This window comes from Carcharhinus amblyrhynchos, chromosome 2 (genome assembly GCF_965287045.1).
Source record: "Carcharhinus amblyrhynchos chromosome 2, sCarAmb.v2.hapA, whole genome shotgun sequence".
NCBI lineage: Eukaryota > Metazoa > Chordata > Chondrichthyes > Carcharhiniformes > Carcharhinidae > Carcharhinus > Carcharhinus amblyrhynchos.
Genome location: NC_137325.1, coordinates 138,400,368 through 138,420,093, shown reverse-complemented (window position 1 = coordinate 138,420,093; position 19,726 = coordinate 138,400,368). Strand labels below are relative to the sequence as shown.

The following is a 19,726-nucleotide window of genomic DNA, read 5'->3' as shown; positions in this document are numbered from 1 at the left end:
CTCCACACAATTTGCCGTTCCACCAATCTTTGTGTCATCAGCAAATTTTGACACCTTACACTCAGTTCCCTCCTCCAGATCATCTATATAAATGGTAAATAGCTGAGGCCCCAGCACCGATCCCTGGGGCGCTCCACTAGTCACCAACCGCCAATCCGAATAGCACCCATTGACACCCACTCTCTGCCTCCTATTTGACAGCCAATCCCCTATCCACGCTAACACCCTACCCCCAACTTCATGCCCCCTAACCTTCTGTAACAACCTCTTGTGCGGCACCTTATCAAACGCCTTCTGAAAATCAAGAAACACCACATCTACCGGTTCTCCTCTATCCACCGCATTAGACACATCCTCATAGAATTCCAAAAAATTCGTCAGACATGACTTCCCCTTAACGAAACCGTGCTGCGTCTGCTCTATCAAACAGTTCTCCTCAAGATGCCTTGCTATTTTCTCCTTGATGACGGATTCAAGCATTTTATCTACAACAGACGTTAAACTAACCGGCCTATAATTCCCTGCCTTTTGCCTGCTACCCTTTTTAAACAATGGCATAACATTAGCCGTTTTCCAATTTTCCAGCACTTCCCCGGAATCCAGCAAGGTTTGGAAAATAATCATCAAGGCATCCACTATCACCTCCGCCATTTCTTTCAGAACCCTTGGATGCATTCCATCCGGTCCTGGGGACTTGTCCACAGTCAGTCCCTCTAGTCTGTCTAGCACTGCCTCTCTAGTAACAATAATGTCATTCAGGCCCTCCACTCCTACCATCTTTCCATCGTTAACACCCGGCAAACTATTCACGTCCTCCTCCGTGAAGACCGAAGCAAAAAAGTTATTCAAGGCCTCAGCCATTTCCTCATCCCCCACCACTAAATCCCCCCTCTCATCCTCTAAGGGTCCAACGTTCACCCTAGCCAGCCTCTTCCTTTTTATATATTTATAAAAACTCTTGCTATTCTTTTTTATATTTAGCGCTAGCCCAGCTTCATAGTTTATCCTTCCTTTCTTTATCAACTTCTTTGTCATTTTTTGTTGATGTTTAAACCTCTCCCAATCCTCTTCTCGCCCACTACTCTTAGCCACTCTAAATGCATCAGCTTTGAATAATTAAATTGATTTGCAGGGGCATTGGTGAACTGGTATCAATAATTTGAAATTCTGAGTATCTGAGGAGAGAGCATGGTCCTTAGCTAGGAAACTGTAGGGAGACTGTAAACAATGGCTCAGTCTTCCCAGTATTGGCGGAAGAAAGTTTTTGCGCATCCAGCAGACAGAGAAGCCATTCTCGGGCCACTATTAGAATGGAACCAGGTTAGTGTAGTCCCACCCAACTGGATATGACCAAGGAGGGACATTAGAGGAGAATGGAGTGATTAATCGCATCAAAGGCTGCAGAGATTGCCAAGTTTCAGTCCTGTGATGGGGTCTGAAACCTCATTGGAGGGAAAGATAAGAATGGATTTAGCTGGCAACAGCACACTCAAGGATTTTGGAGAGGAAGAGTAGATTGCACAATTGTTTGTGAGGATGGCAAGGTCAGGGATTGATTTTTTTTTGAGGGAGTGATGCAACTTTTAACTTTCCTGCCTACATTAGCCAATATTGTTATGTTGTCATTGGTTTAGTGGGAATAGGATCGAAGGAGCAGAAAGTGGGTCTCATGAACAAGATGAGCTCAAAGAAGAAATGAAGAAAGATGGGGGTAAAACTGGAGAACAAATTCAGGGCTACAGCAGGGGGAATCTTTAGAGGAAATTTGGCTTGGTGGGCTCATGGAAGGAAGACGTGGCAAAAGCAGCTGATTGGATAATCTCAGTCTTAGTCATCAAGAGATACGTGAGCTGCTTATTTTTGGAGGTGAAGGAGGTAGAGGAAAGGGGTGTAAGATGAAGAGACAGGAAATGTTAAAATGACGCCAGCTGACTGGGTGAAGTGAGAGGAATGTAATCTTTTGATGCATTGCATCGAAGCCCTGCGGCAGCAAAGCCAGCGTTTATTTCCCTAGTTAATTTGGAAAGTGTAATGACGGGCTGCCTCTTTATCCATGGTACCACGGAATAAATAGCAAGGGGGTTGCATATGTGATTTATTCTCTTGCTTTCCCTCCCTGCTTGCTTATAATTCAGCCAGGCCACACTGAAGCCATGTCTGCAGCCAAACGAGGCAATCCAAGGATGTGAGGTCACCAGACTGTATTTGGTTTGGAAGGGGATTGGATGTTGGCCATAGATGGCCAATGCATAGCTAGGGGAGACAATGGAGACTGAAGAGGATGTAGCGAGCTGGTTCTTATACCAAACTTTGAGTATTTCTGCTGTTCTTTGTTTTTTTGTTGCTTTAATTGGGAACATAAAATTTAAACGGAAGGTTGACAGCAAATTACAAAATGTCTTAAAATTATTGTTGATGTTTTGTAGACATTGTTATTTTGTCTATGATTGATTTTGCTCTGGTTGTACAACTAAAAAGACGAGACTTATTTGATTAACAATCATTTCCGAATAAATCATCCTCCTCTGAAGAGCTCTTGCTGCCTATTCAGTGTGACATTTTCTTCGAATGGTAAATATCGATCTTTCCACAAAGGAAATTATAAAAAAAAGAGTGCCGGAATGGTCATTGTGTCAGCTTGTTACAGGAAACCAATTAATCGTAGAATAGAAATAAGTACAGTGATTGCACTAAGGGTTGAGAAGCTGATTCCACTATTGTGATGGCTCTTTTAGCTGATTTCAAAGAAAAAAATTATCTTTTTATTTAAAAAGAAACTTAGCCGGACGTCAGTGCATTGATTAAAAAGTGTAAAACTGGAGCCTGAAAAATTATATTTTTGGCTACCTCGTAAGGGACTTAATTGTAATATTCAAAAGATCTTTATTAATTTTCTTTTATATGCAAGTAGTACTTTATGGTCTACTCAACTGGTTATTATTTAAAATCTGGGACAGTGGCAACCTGCTGCTGAGAACATCATGAATTCCCAAGATTCCTTTGCACTGATTGCTTCATTCATTTTTGGTTCTCGAATGATGACCTTTTCTTCCTATCCTTTTGCAGTCTTCTCAGCCAGCACGACTTTGCAGCCCCTTCCCTCATTCCCGAAATTATTGGCATAATTTTAATCTCAAGAAAGACGGGCAGGATTTTAGATATTCCTTGGTATAAGGTGTTCAGTAGGAAAGGAAGAAAAGGAGGAGATGTGGTGGTATTGATTAAGGACAGTGTTGGAGAAAGAGGGCGTCCCAGAGAGCTCAAGGACGCAACGATTTGGCTGGAGTTAAGGAACAATTGCATTACTCATTCTAGTCTAGTGGGAAAGATCATGAATCCCTAAAGTGCAGAAGCAGGCCATTCAGCCCATCGAGTCTGCACCAACTTTCCAACTGAGCATCTTACCTAGGCCCTACCCCCATAATCCTACAGATTTATCCCACTAATTCTCCTAACTTACACATGTTGGGACACTAAGGGGCAATTTATCATGGTTAGTCAATCTAGCTCGCACATCTTTGGATTCTAGGAGGAAACCCACACAGACACGGGACGAATCTGCAAACTCCACACAGGCACACACCTGAGGCCACAATTGAACCCAGTGGTGCTGTGAGGCAGCAGTGCTAACCACTGTGCCACTGTAGAGGAACAAATCTGCATTATAGAATAGTTATAATGGGGGACTTTAATTACCTGAATGTAGATTGAAACTGTGATAGTGCAAAGTGCACAGAGGGACAAACGTCCCTAAATTGTGTTTGGGAAGATTTACCACAGTATGTGTACAGTCAAGCAAGAAAGAATGTTTTTATTAATTAAAATAAATGCAAAATATTCCAGATACGGAAAATCTGAAATAAAAGCAGAAAATGCTGCATAAACGCAGTGAGTCTGACAACGTCTGTGTGGAGAAAAAGAGTTTATGTTTTGAATTTAAATAGTCCTTTTACAGAATCGTTAACTGTTAGTATGATGGTGGAATAATACAGCAGCTTCTTTCATCTTTCTCAAGTTTATTTTGCATGCAATTTGACAGTGATGAAAACTCCATATAATTACCCCACAGCAACTCATTTGATTTGATTTATTATTGTCATATGTATTATTATAGTAAAAAGCATTGTTTCTTGTGCGCTATACAGACAAATCGTACCATTCATAGAGAAGGAAATGAGAGAGTGCAAAATGCGTATTAAAGTCATAGCTAGGGTGTAGAGAAAGATCAACTTAATACGAAATAGGTCCATTCAGAAGTCTGATGCCAGCAGGGAAGAAACTGTTCTTGAGTTTGTTGGTACATGTCCTCAGACCTCTATATCTTTTACCCAATGGAAGAAGGTGGAAGAGTGTATGTCCAGGGTGTGCAGGGTCCTTGATTAGGCTGGCTGCTTTTTCAGAGGCAGGAGAAAGTGTCGACAAAGTCGATGGACGAGAGATTGGTTTGCTTGATGGGTTGGGCTTCATTCATGACTCTTTATAGTTTTTTGTGGTCTTGGACAGAGCAGGAGCCATATTAAGCTGTGATACAACCAGAAAGAATGCTTTCTATGGTGTATTTATAAGAATTGATGAGAGTCACAACTGACATGCCAAATTTCCTTCATCCCCTGAGAAAGTAGAGACATTGGTGGGCTTTCTTAACTATAGCATCAGCCTGGAGGGACCAGGACAGGTTGGTGATCTGGACACCTAGAAACTTGAAGCATTCAACCATTTCCACTTTGTCCCCATTAATGTAGACAGGTGCATGTTCTCCACTACGCTTCCTGAAGTAGATGACTATCTCCTTTGCTTTGTTGACACTGAGGAAGAAGTTACTGTCATCGTGCCAGTTAGAAGTCTCACAACACCAGGTTAAAATCCAACCAATTTATTTGATAGCAAACTCAAGCGCTTACTATCATGTGAGTTTACTATCAAATAAATTGGTTGGACTTTAACCTGGTGTTGTGAGATGTCTTACTGTGTTTACCCCAGTCCAACGCCAGCATCTCCACATCGTGCCAGTTGACCAGATTCTCTCTCTCTTTGCTATACTCTCTCGTCATTGTTTGAGATCAGACTCCCTATTGTGGTCATCAGCAAACTTGAAAATCGATTTAGAGGGGAATTTGGCCACACAGTCAACTGTTCTAGCTGTGTTCATTTATACTCTTATGAAGGTTGAGCCAAGAACCTTTAATAAGGCAAATAGCATGACAATGTAATTGTGACTGTTTGCACTTGCTGACACATTGCTGAACATAAAAGGGACAAAAAAAAAGTAAAAAGTTGGTTACAAAAAGAGGAGGAAGTCCAATGAGGGAATTTATGCATGGAGGCTGGGAGCATGGCTGAGGTGTTAAATAAAAACTTTGCATTGCTCTTCATCAATGCGGTGGATGCTATCCAGGCCATGGCGACAGAGGAGGAACCTGTCATTAAAAGGGTTCAAAATTGATAAGGAGGAAGTGTGGATAGACTGCCGGTTCTTAAAATTAACAAAAGACCGAGTGAGATGCAGCTAAGGATATTGAAGGAAGTGAGGGTGAAAATTCCAGGCCTACCTGTCACAATCTTTCAGTGTTCCCTAGGCTCGGGTGAGATGCCAGAGAATTGCAAATCTTATGCCCTTATGTAAAAAGAAATTGTCATGCAAAACCCAGCAATTGCAGGTCAGTCAGTTTAACACGAGTGATTGGGAAGCTTCTGAAAACACTTGGAAGGGACAGATTAGTAGTCACATGAAAAAATGTGGACTCATTAGGAAGAGCCAGTGTGGATTTCTAAAGGGGAAATTGTGTGAACTTGCTGCGGCTTTTTGAGGATGTAACAGACCACAAGATCTTAAGACATAGGAGCAGAATTAGGCCACTCGGCCCATCAAGTCTGCTCAGTCATTCAATCATGGCTGATATTTTTCTCATCCCCATTCTCCTGCTTTATCCCCATAACCCCTGATCCCCTTATTAATCAAAACTATCTATCTCTGTCTTAAGGACACTCCAGGACCTGGCCTCCACAGCCTTCTGCAGCAAAGAGTTCCACAGATTCACCAGTCTCTGACTGAAGAAATTCTTCCTCATCTCTGTTTTAAAGGATCGTCCCTTTGGCCTGAGGTTGTACCCTCTGGTTCTAGTTTGTCCTACTAGTGGAAATATCCTCTACATGCCCATTCTATCCAGGCCTCACAGTATCCTGTAAGTTTCATTAAGACCCCATCCTTCTAAATGCCAACGAGCACAGACCCAGAGTCCTCAACCGTTCCTCATACAACAAGCTTTTCATTCCTGGGATCATTCTTGTGAAGCTTCTCTGGACGCTTTCCAAGCCTAGCACATTCTTCCATAGATATGGGGTCCAAAACTACTCTCAATATTCCAAATGGGGTCTGACCAGAGCCTTATACAGCTTAGAAGTACATCCCTGCTCTTGTATTCTAGCACTCTCGACATGAACACTAATGTTGCATTTGCTTTCCTAGCTGCCGGCTGAACCTTGAGAGAATCTTGAACAATGACTCCCAACTCCCTTTGTGTTTCTGATTTCCTAAGCATTTCCCCATTTAGAGAATAGTCTGTGCCTCCATTCCTCCTTCCAAAATGCCTTTCACTTTTGCACTTTTTCTATTCCATCTGCCACTTCTTTGCCCACTCTCCTAACCTGTCCACGTCCTTCTGCAGCCCTCCTGCTTCCTCAATGTTACTTGTCCCTCTACATATCTTTGTATCATCTGCAAACTTAGCAACAATGTCTTCAGTTCCTTCCTCCAAATCGTTAACAGTAGGGGTTGATGAGGATAAAGCTAAAGATGTGGTATGCATGGACTTTCAAAAGGCTTTCAATACAGTACCACACAGCCAACTTGTGTGAAAAGTTACAGCTGATGAAATAAAAAGGAGAGTAACAAGGTGAATTCAAGGTGAAATTAGCTGAATAATAGTAAACAGGGTTACAATAATGAATATTTTTCAGGCTGGAGGAAGTTTTGTAGTGGAGTTCCCTAGGGCCCCGTACTGGGATCCTTTCTTTTCCTGATATATATTAATGATCTGGATCTTTGTGTGCAGGAGACAATTTCAAAGTTTGTGAATCGCACAAAACCTGTAAGCATTGTAAACTGTGAGGAGTGCAAAACTTCAAAACGATATAACAAGCTGGTGCAGTGGGTAAATTGGCAGATGAAGCTCAATGCAGAGAAGTCTGTAGGGGATGAGGCGCAGGAGCAGAGGGAGCTGGGTGTGCTTAGAGCATTTAAGGTGGCTGAACAGCTGGAGAGAGCAGTTAATAAAGCATTATGTATCCTGGGCTTTATTAATAGAGCACAGAGTACAAAAGCAGGGAGATTATGCTGAACTCATGCAAGACATTAATTAGACTTCAGCTGGATATTGTTCTGAACGCCACACTATAGAAAGAGTTGGAGAGTATTCAGGAGAGGTTCACAAGAGTGCTTCCAGGGATGAGAAGTTTCAGTTATGAGGATGGATTTGGAGAGGTTGGGACTGTTCTCCATGGAGAGAAGAAGGCTAAGAGCAGATTTGATAGAGATGTTCAAAATCATGAGGGGGCTGGACAGAATAGATAGGTAGAAATTGTCCCATTCTCAAAAGGATCGAGAATGAGAGGTCAGTTTTAAAGTGATTTGTTAAAGAAACAAATGTGAGGTGAGGAAAAACTTTTTCACATAACGAATGGTTTGGGTCTGGAATGCACTGCCTGGTGGAGGCAGGTTCATCTAAGAGCACATTGGATGATTATTTGAATAGAAACAATATGCATGGGTATGGGGAAAAGGCAGAAGAATGGCACTAAGTCATAATGCTGAATGGAGAACCGGTGCAGACATGATGGGCCGAATGGCCATTTTCACCATAACAGTTCTGTGGTTTTTGTCTTTAGATTGATTAGGTCAAATGTTTGAGAAGAAATGGAGGAAGGATCAGGTAATGACAGACTTCAGTGGAGAGGTAACTGGAAACAGAAGGACTGAGCAATTGGACAACACAAGCTAAGCCAGGATGTGATGAATCCAGTTGAAATATTTTGAGGAGGCTTCCGCTGTGGTGGATAGAGGGCTGTCAATAAATGTGATCTGTATGGACTTAAATAAAGCATTTTATAAGCTTTGACATGAGATTGTTAGCAAATATTTAAGTGCACAGAATTTCAGGTAACTTGATAAGGTTTGAAACTTGGTAGAGGCACTGAGATGGGGGTAAAAGGAACATACTCTGGGATGTTGCCAAGTGGCATTCCCCAGGGATCTGTCCTGGGATATTAGTTTTTTCTCTTATGCCTTTTAATACTTGAAACTATACCCAAATTTGCAGATAACACTAAGATAGGAAGCACATTAAATTCTACAACATGAAGTGTGAAGTGAGTGGGCAAAATGAAGATGAAATTCGAGGTGGGAAAGTTTGAGGTCATTTACTTTGAATCTTAGACAAGTTATGGTATTTTCTTAATTGGAGAATAGAAAGTGTAGAGGAGTAAAGGAATTTGGGTGCCCTGATTCAAGATGCATGCAAAGCTGTTTGCATTGGCACAAAAAGTAACAACAAAGATTAATTCCATGTTTGCCTGTGTTCTCAAAACAATGCAAAAGAGACAAAGTTATGTTTCAGTTGTACAGAGCCTCTGCCGCAGCCTGTCTGGAGTCCTCCATTTAGCTATGGGAACCACCTCAGGAAGGTTACATTGCCGTAGGAGGGGTGCAGTGATGCAGGCACTTAAATGGTTAAAACTGACGTTACAAGTTTGGGTTGAGTCCTGAGTTTGGAAGGTTGCGTGGTGCTCTCATTGAGCTGTTAATGATTTGATAGAATAGATTTAGGAAAGCTATTGCCTTTGGTGAACGAATCTAGAATATGGAGGCATAATCTTAATATACAGTCAGGCCACTCATGAGTAAAATCAGACTGTTTCACACATACTCTAGTGGAATTTAAGCCCCCATTGGATGCTGGCTCAGTTGAAATTTCCAAGACAAAGATAGAATTTTATCAGATGAAGTTTATTTATTTGTGTTGCAAGTAGGCTTACATTAACACTGCAATGAAGTTCCTGTGAAAATCCCCTTGTCACCACACTCTGGCACCTGTTCGGATACACAGAGAGAATTGAGCATTGTCGGTGCACCTAATCAATAGGTTTTTTGGATTGTGGGAAGAAACCGAACGAAACAGACACAGGGAGCATGTGTAGACTATGCACAGATAGTGACCCAAGCCAAGTATCAGACCCTGGTCCCTGGCGCTATGAGACAGCAGTGCTAACCACTGTGTCACCATGCTGCCTGTCGAGGCACGTGGATTGAAGAAAACCATTGAAGGAGGTGCAGATCAACCATCACCCAATTGAATGACAGCAGCAGATTCCACAGGTCGATGACCTGCCTATCTTGCTAAATATTTGATTACCTAATCTGTCATTGATCGACTGGGTTCCAACTTTCCGTCGCCAGACACGATATGTTGGAGACAGCTCAATGCCGAAGAAACTCTGCTTACATTAGTGGCTTCAAGCAATCAACAAATTTGTACCAAAATCTGTACACCATTAGTTTGATAGCTTTCCACCTGATTGAATTACGTATTCCCCAGCTCCCACAAGCACTTAGGAGCAGATCAACTTCGCAGTCCTGTTGCATGCAAAGGGATTTCAAAGCTGCACTGTCAATTTGAGAACTCTTTCCAAGTAACCTTAAGAAAATATCTAAGAGCAAAACACTATTAAATTCCAAATTAACAATTATATTTTTGTTGCCAGCAAGACATGCCTGTCACATTTAACATGTGAAAACTGAAATTGCCATTGCAAAATTTGTAATTTGTTGTCAGAATGGTGTAAATGAAATGTTATGCTGTCATAGCTGGGTGCATTTCTCTATTCCTGCTGAGACAATTTTAAAATAATGCAATGCTGTGAGATTTGATTCACAGCCACATTTTTTGCTCATCATCCCTGAGCAGGTTGACTACTTCTTAGAATTCCTGCAGTGCAGAAGGAGGCCATTCAGACGATCAAGTCTGCATCAACACTCCTCCTCCTTGTCGGGTGATGTTACTTATACCCACCCAAGCATAGTCCCTCATCAAAGGGTCAAAATGTTTGTGTTCATTGGATTCTCGCGTGGCACAGTGGTTAGCACTGCTGGCTATCCGCGCCAGGCACCTGGGTTCGATTCCTGGTTTGGGTTACTGCGGAGTCTGCACATTCATAGATCATAGAACCCTACAATGCAGAAAGAGGCCCTTCAGCCCATCGAGTCTGCACCAAACACAATCCCACCCAGGCACTACCCCCATATCCCTACATATTATACTCACTAATCCCTCTGACCTACGCATCCCTATACACTAAGGGGCAATTTTAGCATGGTCAATCAACCTAACCTGCACATCTTTGGACTGTGGGAGGAAACCGGAGTACCCGGAGGAAACCCACGCAGACACGAGGAGAATGTGCAAACTCCACACAGACAGTGACCCGAGCCGGGAATCGAACCCAGGACCCTGGAGCTGTGAAGCAGCAGTGCTAACCACTGTGCTACCGTGCTGCCATTCTTCCCGTGTTTGCATCGCAGTCCTCCAGGTGCTCCGGTTTCCTCCCACAATCTAAAGATGTGCGGGTTAGATGGATTGGCCGTGGGGTTAAGGGGATAGGGCCTGGGATTGTGGTTAGTACAGACTCAGTGGGTCTAACGGCCTCCTTCTGCACTGTAGAATTCTATGATTTCATCAACAGATAGCATCGCAGCTGAGCAAGGTCTTAACCATGTTTCACATCTCACATGTGAACTTTCCAGCAGAAAGTGCTGGCCACTGGATACTGATCAATTTCTAGAGCCGTCTTGTCTTTGACTTTGCACTGCACTGGGTGCCAGTGAAGGTGTCTAAGGGTGTTCTGCTCATTTTGAGCGATTCAGTAACTTTAAGCATAACCATTACCTACCTTTCTCTTGTATTGAATAACACTACCGTGATCTTAATAGCCTCCTCTTCTTAGGCACTCACTTAATGCTGAGGATTGCTTTCTTCCATGCCAGGCTTGTGTGTGCTGAGGTGACTTGTAGCATCCTTGAGGGGCTACTTAAAAAATTAGGAGTGTGAAGAGGGGACATGAAAAAACACTGGCGAGCAAAGTGAAGGAGAATTCCCAGGTGTTTTATAAGTATATTCGGGCAAGCAGGTAACCAGGGAAAGAGTATGGCCCATTAGAGACCTAAGAGGCAATCTGTGTGTGGAGACAAAAGGCATGATATTTTCCAGTAATCCAGTACTCATTCACCTGGTGAAGGAGCAGTGCTCCAAAAGCTAATGGTGTTTGCTACCAAATAATCCTGTTGGACTCTAACCTCGTGTTGTGAGACTTACTGTGTCTACTCCAGTCCAACGCCTGCATCTCCACATCACAGGAGAGATGCCAGCAGACTGGAGGGCAGCTAATGTTGTATCATTATTCAAGAAGGTAAACAGGGAAAAAACAGGAAATTATAGGCCAGTGAGTCTGACATCAGTGGTCGGGAAATTATTGGAAAAAATTCTGAGGGACAGATTTAATCGCCACTTGGAGAGGCAAGGATTAACCAAGAATAGCATGGCTTGTCGGGGGAAGATCATGTCTAACGAATTTGATTGAATTTTTAAAGGAGGTGACTAGGTGTGTAGATGAGAGCAGTGCGGTTGATGTAGTCTACATGGACTTCCATAAGATTTTTGACAAGGTCCCACATGTGAGACAATCAAGATGGTTAGAGCCCATGGGATTCTGGGCAGTTTAGAAAGTTGAATCCAAAATTGAGTTTGGGGCAGGAGGCAGAGGGTATTAGTCAAAGGTTGTTTTTGTGACTCGAAGCCTATGTCCAGTATGTGCCACAGAGATCAGTGCTGGGTCCCTTGCTATTTGTAGCATACATTAATGATCTAGACATGAATGTTGGGGTGTGATCAGTAAATTCACAGATGACATAAAAATTGATGGTGTAAGTAACAAGAAGGAAAGCCTCAGATTACAGAGTGGTATAGATGGGCTGTTCAGATGGGCAGATAAGTGACAAATGGAATTTATCCCTGGAAAGTGTGAGACGATGCACTGTAGGGGGGTAACAAAGTAAGGGAATAAGCAGTAGGACACTAGGAAATATAGACGACCAGAGAGACCTTTGGACGCATTATCAAAGATCCCTAGTACCATACCATTCTACGTTACATATTCCCCATGCTCATCATTTGAGCGTGTAGATAGGCACATCTTGACCTTATAAAGGTGCCATGTTAAGTTTAAGAAAATAATATAGCAACTGCGATGGGATGTGGATATTGTTGGCAAGGCCAGCATTTGTTTCCCGGCCCTACTTGCCATTGTTAGGCCATTTCACAGGGCAGATAAATTCAGTCACATTGCTGTGGGTCTGGAGTCGCTTGTAGGTCAGACCAGGTAAGGACAGCAGACTTGGTGGCGCAGTAGGTTAGCACTGCTGTCTCATAGCACCAGGGACCCAGGTTCAATTCCCAGATTGTGACATTGTGTGAAGTTCACACATTCTCACCGTGTCTGCATAGTTTCCACCAGGTGCTCTGGTATCCTTCCACAGTCCGAAAGACATGCCAGTTAGGTGCATTGGCCATGCTAAATTCTCCCTCAGTGGATAGTCACATGCTTTTTCCCAGAGTGGAACAGTCAATTACTAGGGAGCACAAGTTTAAGGCGCGGGGGACAAGGTTTAAAGGAGATCTGCAAGGCAGGTTTTTTACAGAGTAATGGGTGCCTGGAACTCGTTGCCAGGGGAGGCAGTGGAAGCAGATACGGCAGTGACTTTTAAGGGGTGTCTTGACAAATACATTAATAGGATGGGAATAGAAGGATGTGGTCCCGGAAGGGTAGGGGGTTTTAGTTCAGTCGGGCAGCATGGTCGGTGCAGGCTTGGAGGACCAAAGAGCCTATTCCTGTGCTGTAATTTTCTTTGTTCTTTGTACCTGAACAGGCGCAGGAGTGTGGCAACTAGGGAACTTTCACAGTAAATTCATTGCAATGTTAATTTAAGCCTACTTGTGACCAGTAAAAAAAAAACCTTTAACTTTAAAGGCAGTTGAGACGGTTTTCTCTTCTTCCATCTCTCCATAAAAGAGCATACTCAAACCTGCTTCCTGTTTAGAAGAGAACAATATAAATCCTCATCTTTGTGAGATCAAACATGCTAGAAACACATTTCTCTAGGAAAAATGATCCTGCAGGACGTTAGTGAACCTGATGGGTTTTCATGACATTTGATGATGGTTTCATGGTCACTGATCATCACTGACACTAGCTTTCAAATCCAATTTTTTTTTATGAATTGAATTCAAATTCCACCAACTACTCTGTTGGGATTTGAACCCACATTTGAGAGCATTATCGTAGCTGCCTGAGTTACTAGTCCAGAGGCATTACCAGTGTACCACAAGCTCCTCCTCTAAAGAGTTTAGTATTTTCAGAACTTTGCACTGCAGTTTTTTCATCAGTGCCAATTGTGCCCGGTTCACATTAACAACCTGGCAATATAATAACAGCATTAGTTATAAATGGTTTAGTGCTAAAGTGTGAAGCAAATCTGATTTGCTTTTGTTGGGTTTAAGTTCAGAAGTTCACCAACAATACCGGTCTGTTTGAAAAACAATTTGCACTTCTAGCAGAATGCAAGTTAATTACCTGAGACATTTTATTTTCTTTGGATTAGTTTTTAAAAAGGTTTTCTCCTTTTCCTGTGTTGGCAGCTTGCTACATTTGATTTTGATTTGATTCATTATTGTCATATGTATTAGAATACAATGAAAAGTATTATTTTTTGCACGCTATACAGACAAAACATGCCGTACATAGAGAAGGAAGTGGAGGGTGCAGAATGTAGTGTTACAGTCATAGCTAGGATATAGAGAAAGATCAACTTAATGCAAAGTAGGTCCATTCGAAAGCCTGGTGGCAGCAGGGAAGAAGCTGTTCTTGAGTTGCTTGGTTTGTAACATCAGACTTTTGTACCTTTTTCCCGATGGAAGAAGGTGGAACGGAGAATGTTCGAGGTGTGTGGGGTCCTTGACTATGCTGGCTCCTTTTCCGAGGCAGCGGGAAGTGTAGACAGAGTCAATGGATGGGAGGCTGGTTTGTGTGACAACTAACAAACTGGCGAAGGAAAGATCTGTAGACCTGCCAGTGAAACAAGTGGAATTTTTAAAAATATATTCATTCTCAGTGTGTGGTGTCACAGGCAAGACTGACATTTGTTGCTCACTCCTAATTGTCTTGAGAAGGTGATGGTAGGCCATCTACTTGAACTGCTTTTCTTAATAGAAATTTGTTGCAACTGAGTGCTTGCTGGGCTCCATCAAGAAGGCAGTAATGATTTAGCCATGTGGTGTTGGAATCGCGTCATTTGGCCAGCTTGGGTAAGAGCCGCGGGTTCAATCCCTTACCTCATGGACATTTGTAAACCAGTGAGTTTTTACTTGACAATTGGGCAGGTTCTTGATAACTTTTTTTTTACTCTCACACATTAATAACAAACTAGCAGTATAATAGCAGCATTAGTTATAAGTGGTCTAATGCTGAAGTGAGAAGCAAATCTCATTTGCCTTTGTTGGACTTTTAAGTTCAGAAGTTCACCGACAATGCCAGTCTATTTGAAAAATAATTGAGTCTTTTGGCAGAATCCAAGCATTTCATGGAATTCAAATCTCAGACTGCTTGAATGGTTGAACTCCGGTTCCCTAGATGATTAGTTCAGTAACATAAGGTTACTTATGTTACAGCAAGGCGTTTGATAAGGTCCCCCATGCAAGACTTCTTGAGAAGGTGAGAGGGCATGGGATCCAAGGGCCTTTGGCCTTGTGGATCAAGAACTGGCTTGCCTGCAGAAGGCAGAGAGTGGTTGTGGATGGGTCTTTTTCTGAATGGAGGTCAGTCACCAGTGGAGTGCCCCAGGGATCTGTTCTAGGACCCTTGCTGTTTGTCATTTTCATAAATGACCTGGATGAGGAAGTGGAAGGATGGGTAAGTAAGTTCGCTGATGACACGAAGGTCAGTGGTGTTGTGGATGGTCTGGAAGGATGGCAAAAGTTGCAGCAGGACATAAATAGGATGCAGGACTGGGCGGAGAAGTGGCAGATGGACTTCAACGCAGATAAATGCGTAGTCGTCCATTTTGGCAGAACCAACGGGATGAACGAGTACACTATCAAGGGCAGGAGTCTTGGTAGTGTTGAGGAGCAGAAGGATCTTGGGGTCTGGGTCCACAGGACTCTTAAATCGGCCTCGCAGGTGGAAGAGGTGGTCAAGAAGGCGTATGGTGTACTGGCCTTCATAAATCGAGGGATTGAGTTTAGGAGTCGGGAGGTAATGCTGCAACTTTATAAGACCCTTGTCAGGCCTCATTTGGAGTACTGTGCGCAGTTCTGGTCGCCTCACTATAGGAAAGACGTAGAAGCTATTGAAAGGGTACAGAGGAGATTTACAAGGATGTTGCCTGGACTGGGAGGCATGCCTTATGAAGTTAGGTTGAGGGAACTGGGTCTCTTTTCCCTGGAGAGACGTAGGTTGAGAGGCGACCTGATAGAGGTTTATAAAATGTTGAGAGGAATAGATAGGGTGGATTCTCAGAGGCTATTTCCCTGGGTTGAAATGGTCGCTACGAGAGGACACAGGTTTAAGGTGCGGGGAGGAAAGTACAGAAGTGATGTTAGGGGTAAGTTTTTCACTGAGGGTGGTGAGCGAATGGAATCGGCTGCCGTCAGTGGTGGTGGAGGCGAACTCGCTGGGGTCTTTTAAAAGACTTCTGGATGAGTATATGGGGTTTTATGGGATTGGGGGTTATAGATAGGTGTTGATGTGATCGGCGCGGCTCGTGGGCCGAAGGGCCTGTTTGTGCTGTAGTGTTCTATGTTCTATAAGTCATGTTACTGATCTAATCATGCAGAGAACCAGAAAACCATACCTATGCCATTATTTTAATATTACGCAACCAAATTTCTATTTGCAATTCGCTGTAGTTATTTATTCTCTGGACGTTCACATCAAAAGATTAAATTGCAAATGTAACCCGAGAAATTTTTTAATGTTTTATTTTAAAAATCTCATCATTTAAAACACAGCGGACACAAAGATGAGAGAGTTGTTCACACAAAGGGCTTAGAGTGCAGCTTGCATTACTGCAAATAGTTATTGAAGCCAACTTATTAACAAGGGAATTAGAATTGTATTGAAGGATATGAGAAAAGAGCATGGAAATAAGATTAAAGCAAATAGCTGTTACATGGAACTAGGCCAAACAGGCTCCTTAAGCACTGAAACTTCAATGATTTTGTGCAAATGGAATTGGAATGTATTATCATTTCGGTTGCATGTGACATCGCTGAAGATAACAAGCCTGTCCAATTTCTGCCCTATCTTTCCCACTATTAAACCACCCCATTAGAAATTGCCATATTATACCCTGTTATAGTGGTATTGTTACTGGTTTTATAATACAGTGGCCTGACTGATTTTCTGGAGACATGTTCAAATTCCAATGTTCATCGAAACATAGAAAATAGGTGCAGGAGGAGGTCATTCGGCCCTTCTAGCCTGCACCGCCATTCAACATGATCATGGCTGATCATGCACTTTCGGTATTCCACTCCTGCTTTCACTCCATACCCCTTGATCCCTTTACCTACAAGGGCCACATCCAGCTCACTCTTGAACGTATCTAAACTGGCCTCAACTTTCCGTGGTAGAGAATTCCACAGGTTCACAACTCTGAGTGAAGAAGTTCTTCCTCATCTCAGTCCTGAATCGCTTACCCCTTATTCTTAGACTGTGACCACTAGTTTTGGAATTCCCCAAACATCGTAGAACCATAGAAAATTACAGCTCAGAAATGGGCCTTTTGGCCCTTCTTGTCTGAGCTGAACCATTTTTTTGCCTAGTCCCACTGACCTGCACTTGGACCATGTCCCTCCACACCCCTCTCATCCATGAACCCATCCAAGTTTTTCTTAAATGTTAAAAGTGACCCCGCATTTACCACTTTATCCAGCAGCTCATTCCACGCTCCCACCACTCTCTGCGTGAAGAATCCCCCCCCTAATATTCCCTTTAAACTTTTCTCCTTTCACCCTTAACCCATGCCCTCTGGTTTCTTTTCTCCTCTAGCCTCTGAAAAAAGCCTGCTTGCATTCACTCTATCTATACCCAACAAAATCCCTCTATCAAATCTCCACTCATTCTTCTATGCTCCAGGGAATAAAGTCCTAACCTATTCAATCTCTCTCTGTAACTCAGCTTCTCAAGTCCCAGCAACATCCTTGTGAACCTTCTCTGCACTCTTTCAACCTTATTTACATCCTTCCTGTAACTAGGTGACCAAAACTGTACACAATACTCTAAATTCGGCCTTACCAATGCCTTATACAATCTCACTATAACACTCCTACTTTTATACTCGATACTTCGATTTATAAAGCATTGAGATCATTCTTCCTGTATCTAGCCTGTCAGTTCCCATCAGGACTTTATATGTTTCTATGAGATCCCCTCTCAGCAGAAAGAACTTAAATTTCGCAAATTAATAAAGCTCTGGAATATAATGTTAGCCTCTTAATGGGCATGAAACTACCAATTGTGGTTTAAAAAAAAACCATCTGGTTTACCGATGTTTTTTAGAGGAGGAAGTTGTGCCAATCTGGCCCATGTGGTATTCCAGAACCACAGCAATGTGACTGACTTAACTGCTCTCTGAAATGGTCTAGCAAACCACTCAGCACTGAGCAATTAGGATGTTCACATCCCAAGAACAAATATTTGAAAGAGGAAAATTGATATCGGTCTATTTAATAATCAGCAGCTATTACTCTACTTTAGGTATGAGGAAGTTTGTGTGAAGCAGTGACCCGTTGTGCCAAACGGCCTGCTCCTGTGTTGTAAATTTTTGTACTGTGCACTGCCGTTCCCATGGTTGTTCGACATTTGTTTTCAAAGTGGCTTTACGGAGCTCGATGATGTATTTCATTTTAATTTCATAATTTTGGGAAAGTTTTAAATCACAGTAAAAGAGAAAGTAATTGTACTGGAGGGCACACGCAGACCTGCTGAAATTTATTGCCTGCTTGTATGATGTGGGGATTAGGCTCTTGCTGCAAAACTTAATGTCATACTAAAGAAAATAATCATGGCAATTGTATGAGTCACCCAGGAAACTCAATTGCTAGAGGTGTGCAAGCATTGGACATCCAGTCAATTCAATCTCTGGGAATTAATTGGAATGCAAGCGAACCTTCGCGTGTGAAGGAACAGAGAATAGTGTAACCAAGTTTGCAGATGACATTAAATTAGGCATGTAAGTGATAATGGGACACAGACAGTCGTAAGTTAATGGGCAAAACTGTAGCAAGAAAAATTCACTATGTGGGCATGTGTGTCGTCATCTAATTTGAATCTGAGAAAGACTAATTAAAATATCATCTTAATGGTGAGAGGCGAGAAATAATGAGGGAGTAAAGAGATTTAGTGTCCCTAGTCATGAATCAGAAGCTAATGCTCATAAGCGAAAAGTAATCAGAGACTGATTCAAATTGTCCTTTCTCGCAAGGGGGTGTGCAATACAAAAGTGAGGAACTAATGTTTCAGTTGTACAAAGCCTTGATCAGATCCCAACTCTTAATCAACAGACCTCAACGTTTTGGTATTGGAAGGAGTACAGTGCCGATTCCACAGAATTATCCCTTATCTTAATTCTAAAGAATATTTGTGTGAAGATAGTCATATTTCTAGTCGTAGTTCGGACAATTGTCTTTAAAATGTTGGAGGGGTTTGTGATTTGTTGAAGGAAAGGATGTGAACACACTGGAGGAGGCGCAGAGGAAATTCACCAAGATGCTGCCTGGGATGGAACATTTAAGTTATACAGAGAGGTTGGATAGGCTCAGGTTGTTATTGTTGGAGCAGAGAAGACTGAGGGGCGACCTGATCAAGGGTGTACAAGATTGAGGGGCATGGACAGAGTGGGTAAGGAGCAGCTGTTCCCCTTAATTGAAAGGTCAGTCACGTGGGGACATAGGTGGGGGGCAGGAGCTTTTGGGGGTTATGAGGAAAAACTTTCTTAACCAGAGGATGGTGACAATCTGGAGCGTGCTGCCTGGGAAGGTGGTAGAGACGGGTTGCCTCACATTCTTCAAAAAGTACCTGGATGAGCACAATGATAACACTCAGGGTTGTGGACCATGTGCTAGTGGATGGGATTAGGCAGGAGTTCAGGTATTTCTCATGTGTTGGGGCAGACCTGATGGGCCGAAGGGCCTCTTCTACACTGTATGATTCTAAGATTTGATTAAGTAAATGCGGAGAAATGATTTTCATAATGTGGAAATCCAAAACAAAATTCTAAACTAGAAAATAAAATTAAAGCTTGCGCATTTAGAAGAAAAATCAGAAAGGCCTTTTCACTCAAATCGCAGTGGAAATTTGGAGCTCAATAGGCTATACATGCCTGCTGTGCAGGTCATTTGAAATTAAAGATGTGGGATCTTGGGGTTCTTGGGGTAAGGGTATTGAGGTATATGGATACACCTCAGTGGGTAAATTGAGCTGAGACACAGACCATACAAGACCATAAGACAAAGGAGCAGAATTAGGCCACTTGGTCCATCAAGCCTGCTCCGCCAATCAATCATAACTGATATTTTTCTCATTCCCATTCTCCGGCCTTTTCCCCATAACCCCTGATTCCCTT

At 42.6% G+C, this 19,726-nt stretch overlaps 1 protein-coding gene across 2 annotated transcripts in view; it reads left to right on the top strand.

Moving 5' to 3' along the window:
* Positions 1–19,726, top strand: part of wdr48a (WD repeat domain 48a) — a 139,976-nt gene that overhangs the window by 107,211 nt on the left and 13,039 nt on the right. The gene's annotated exons all lie outside the window — the stretch shown is intronic.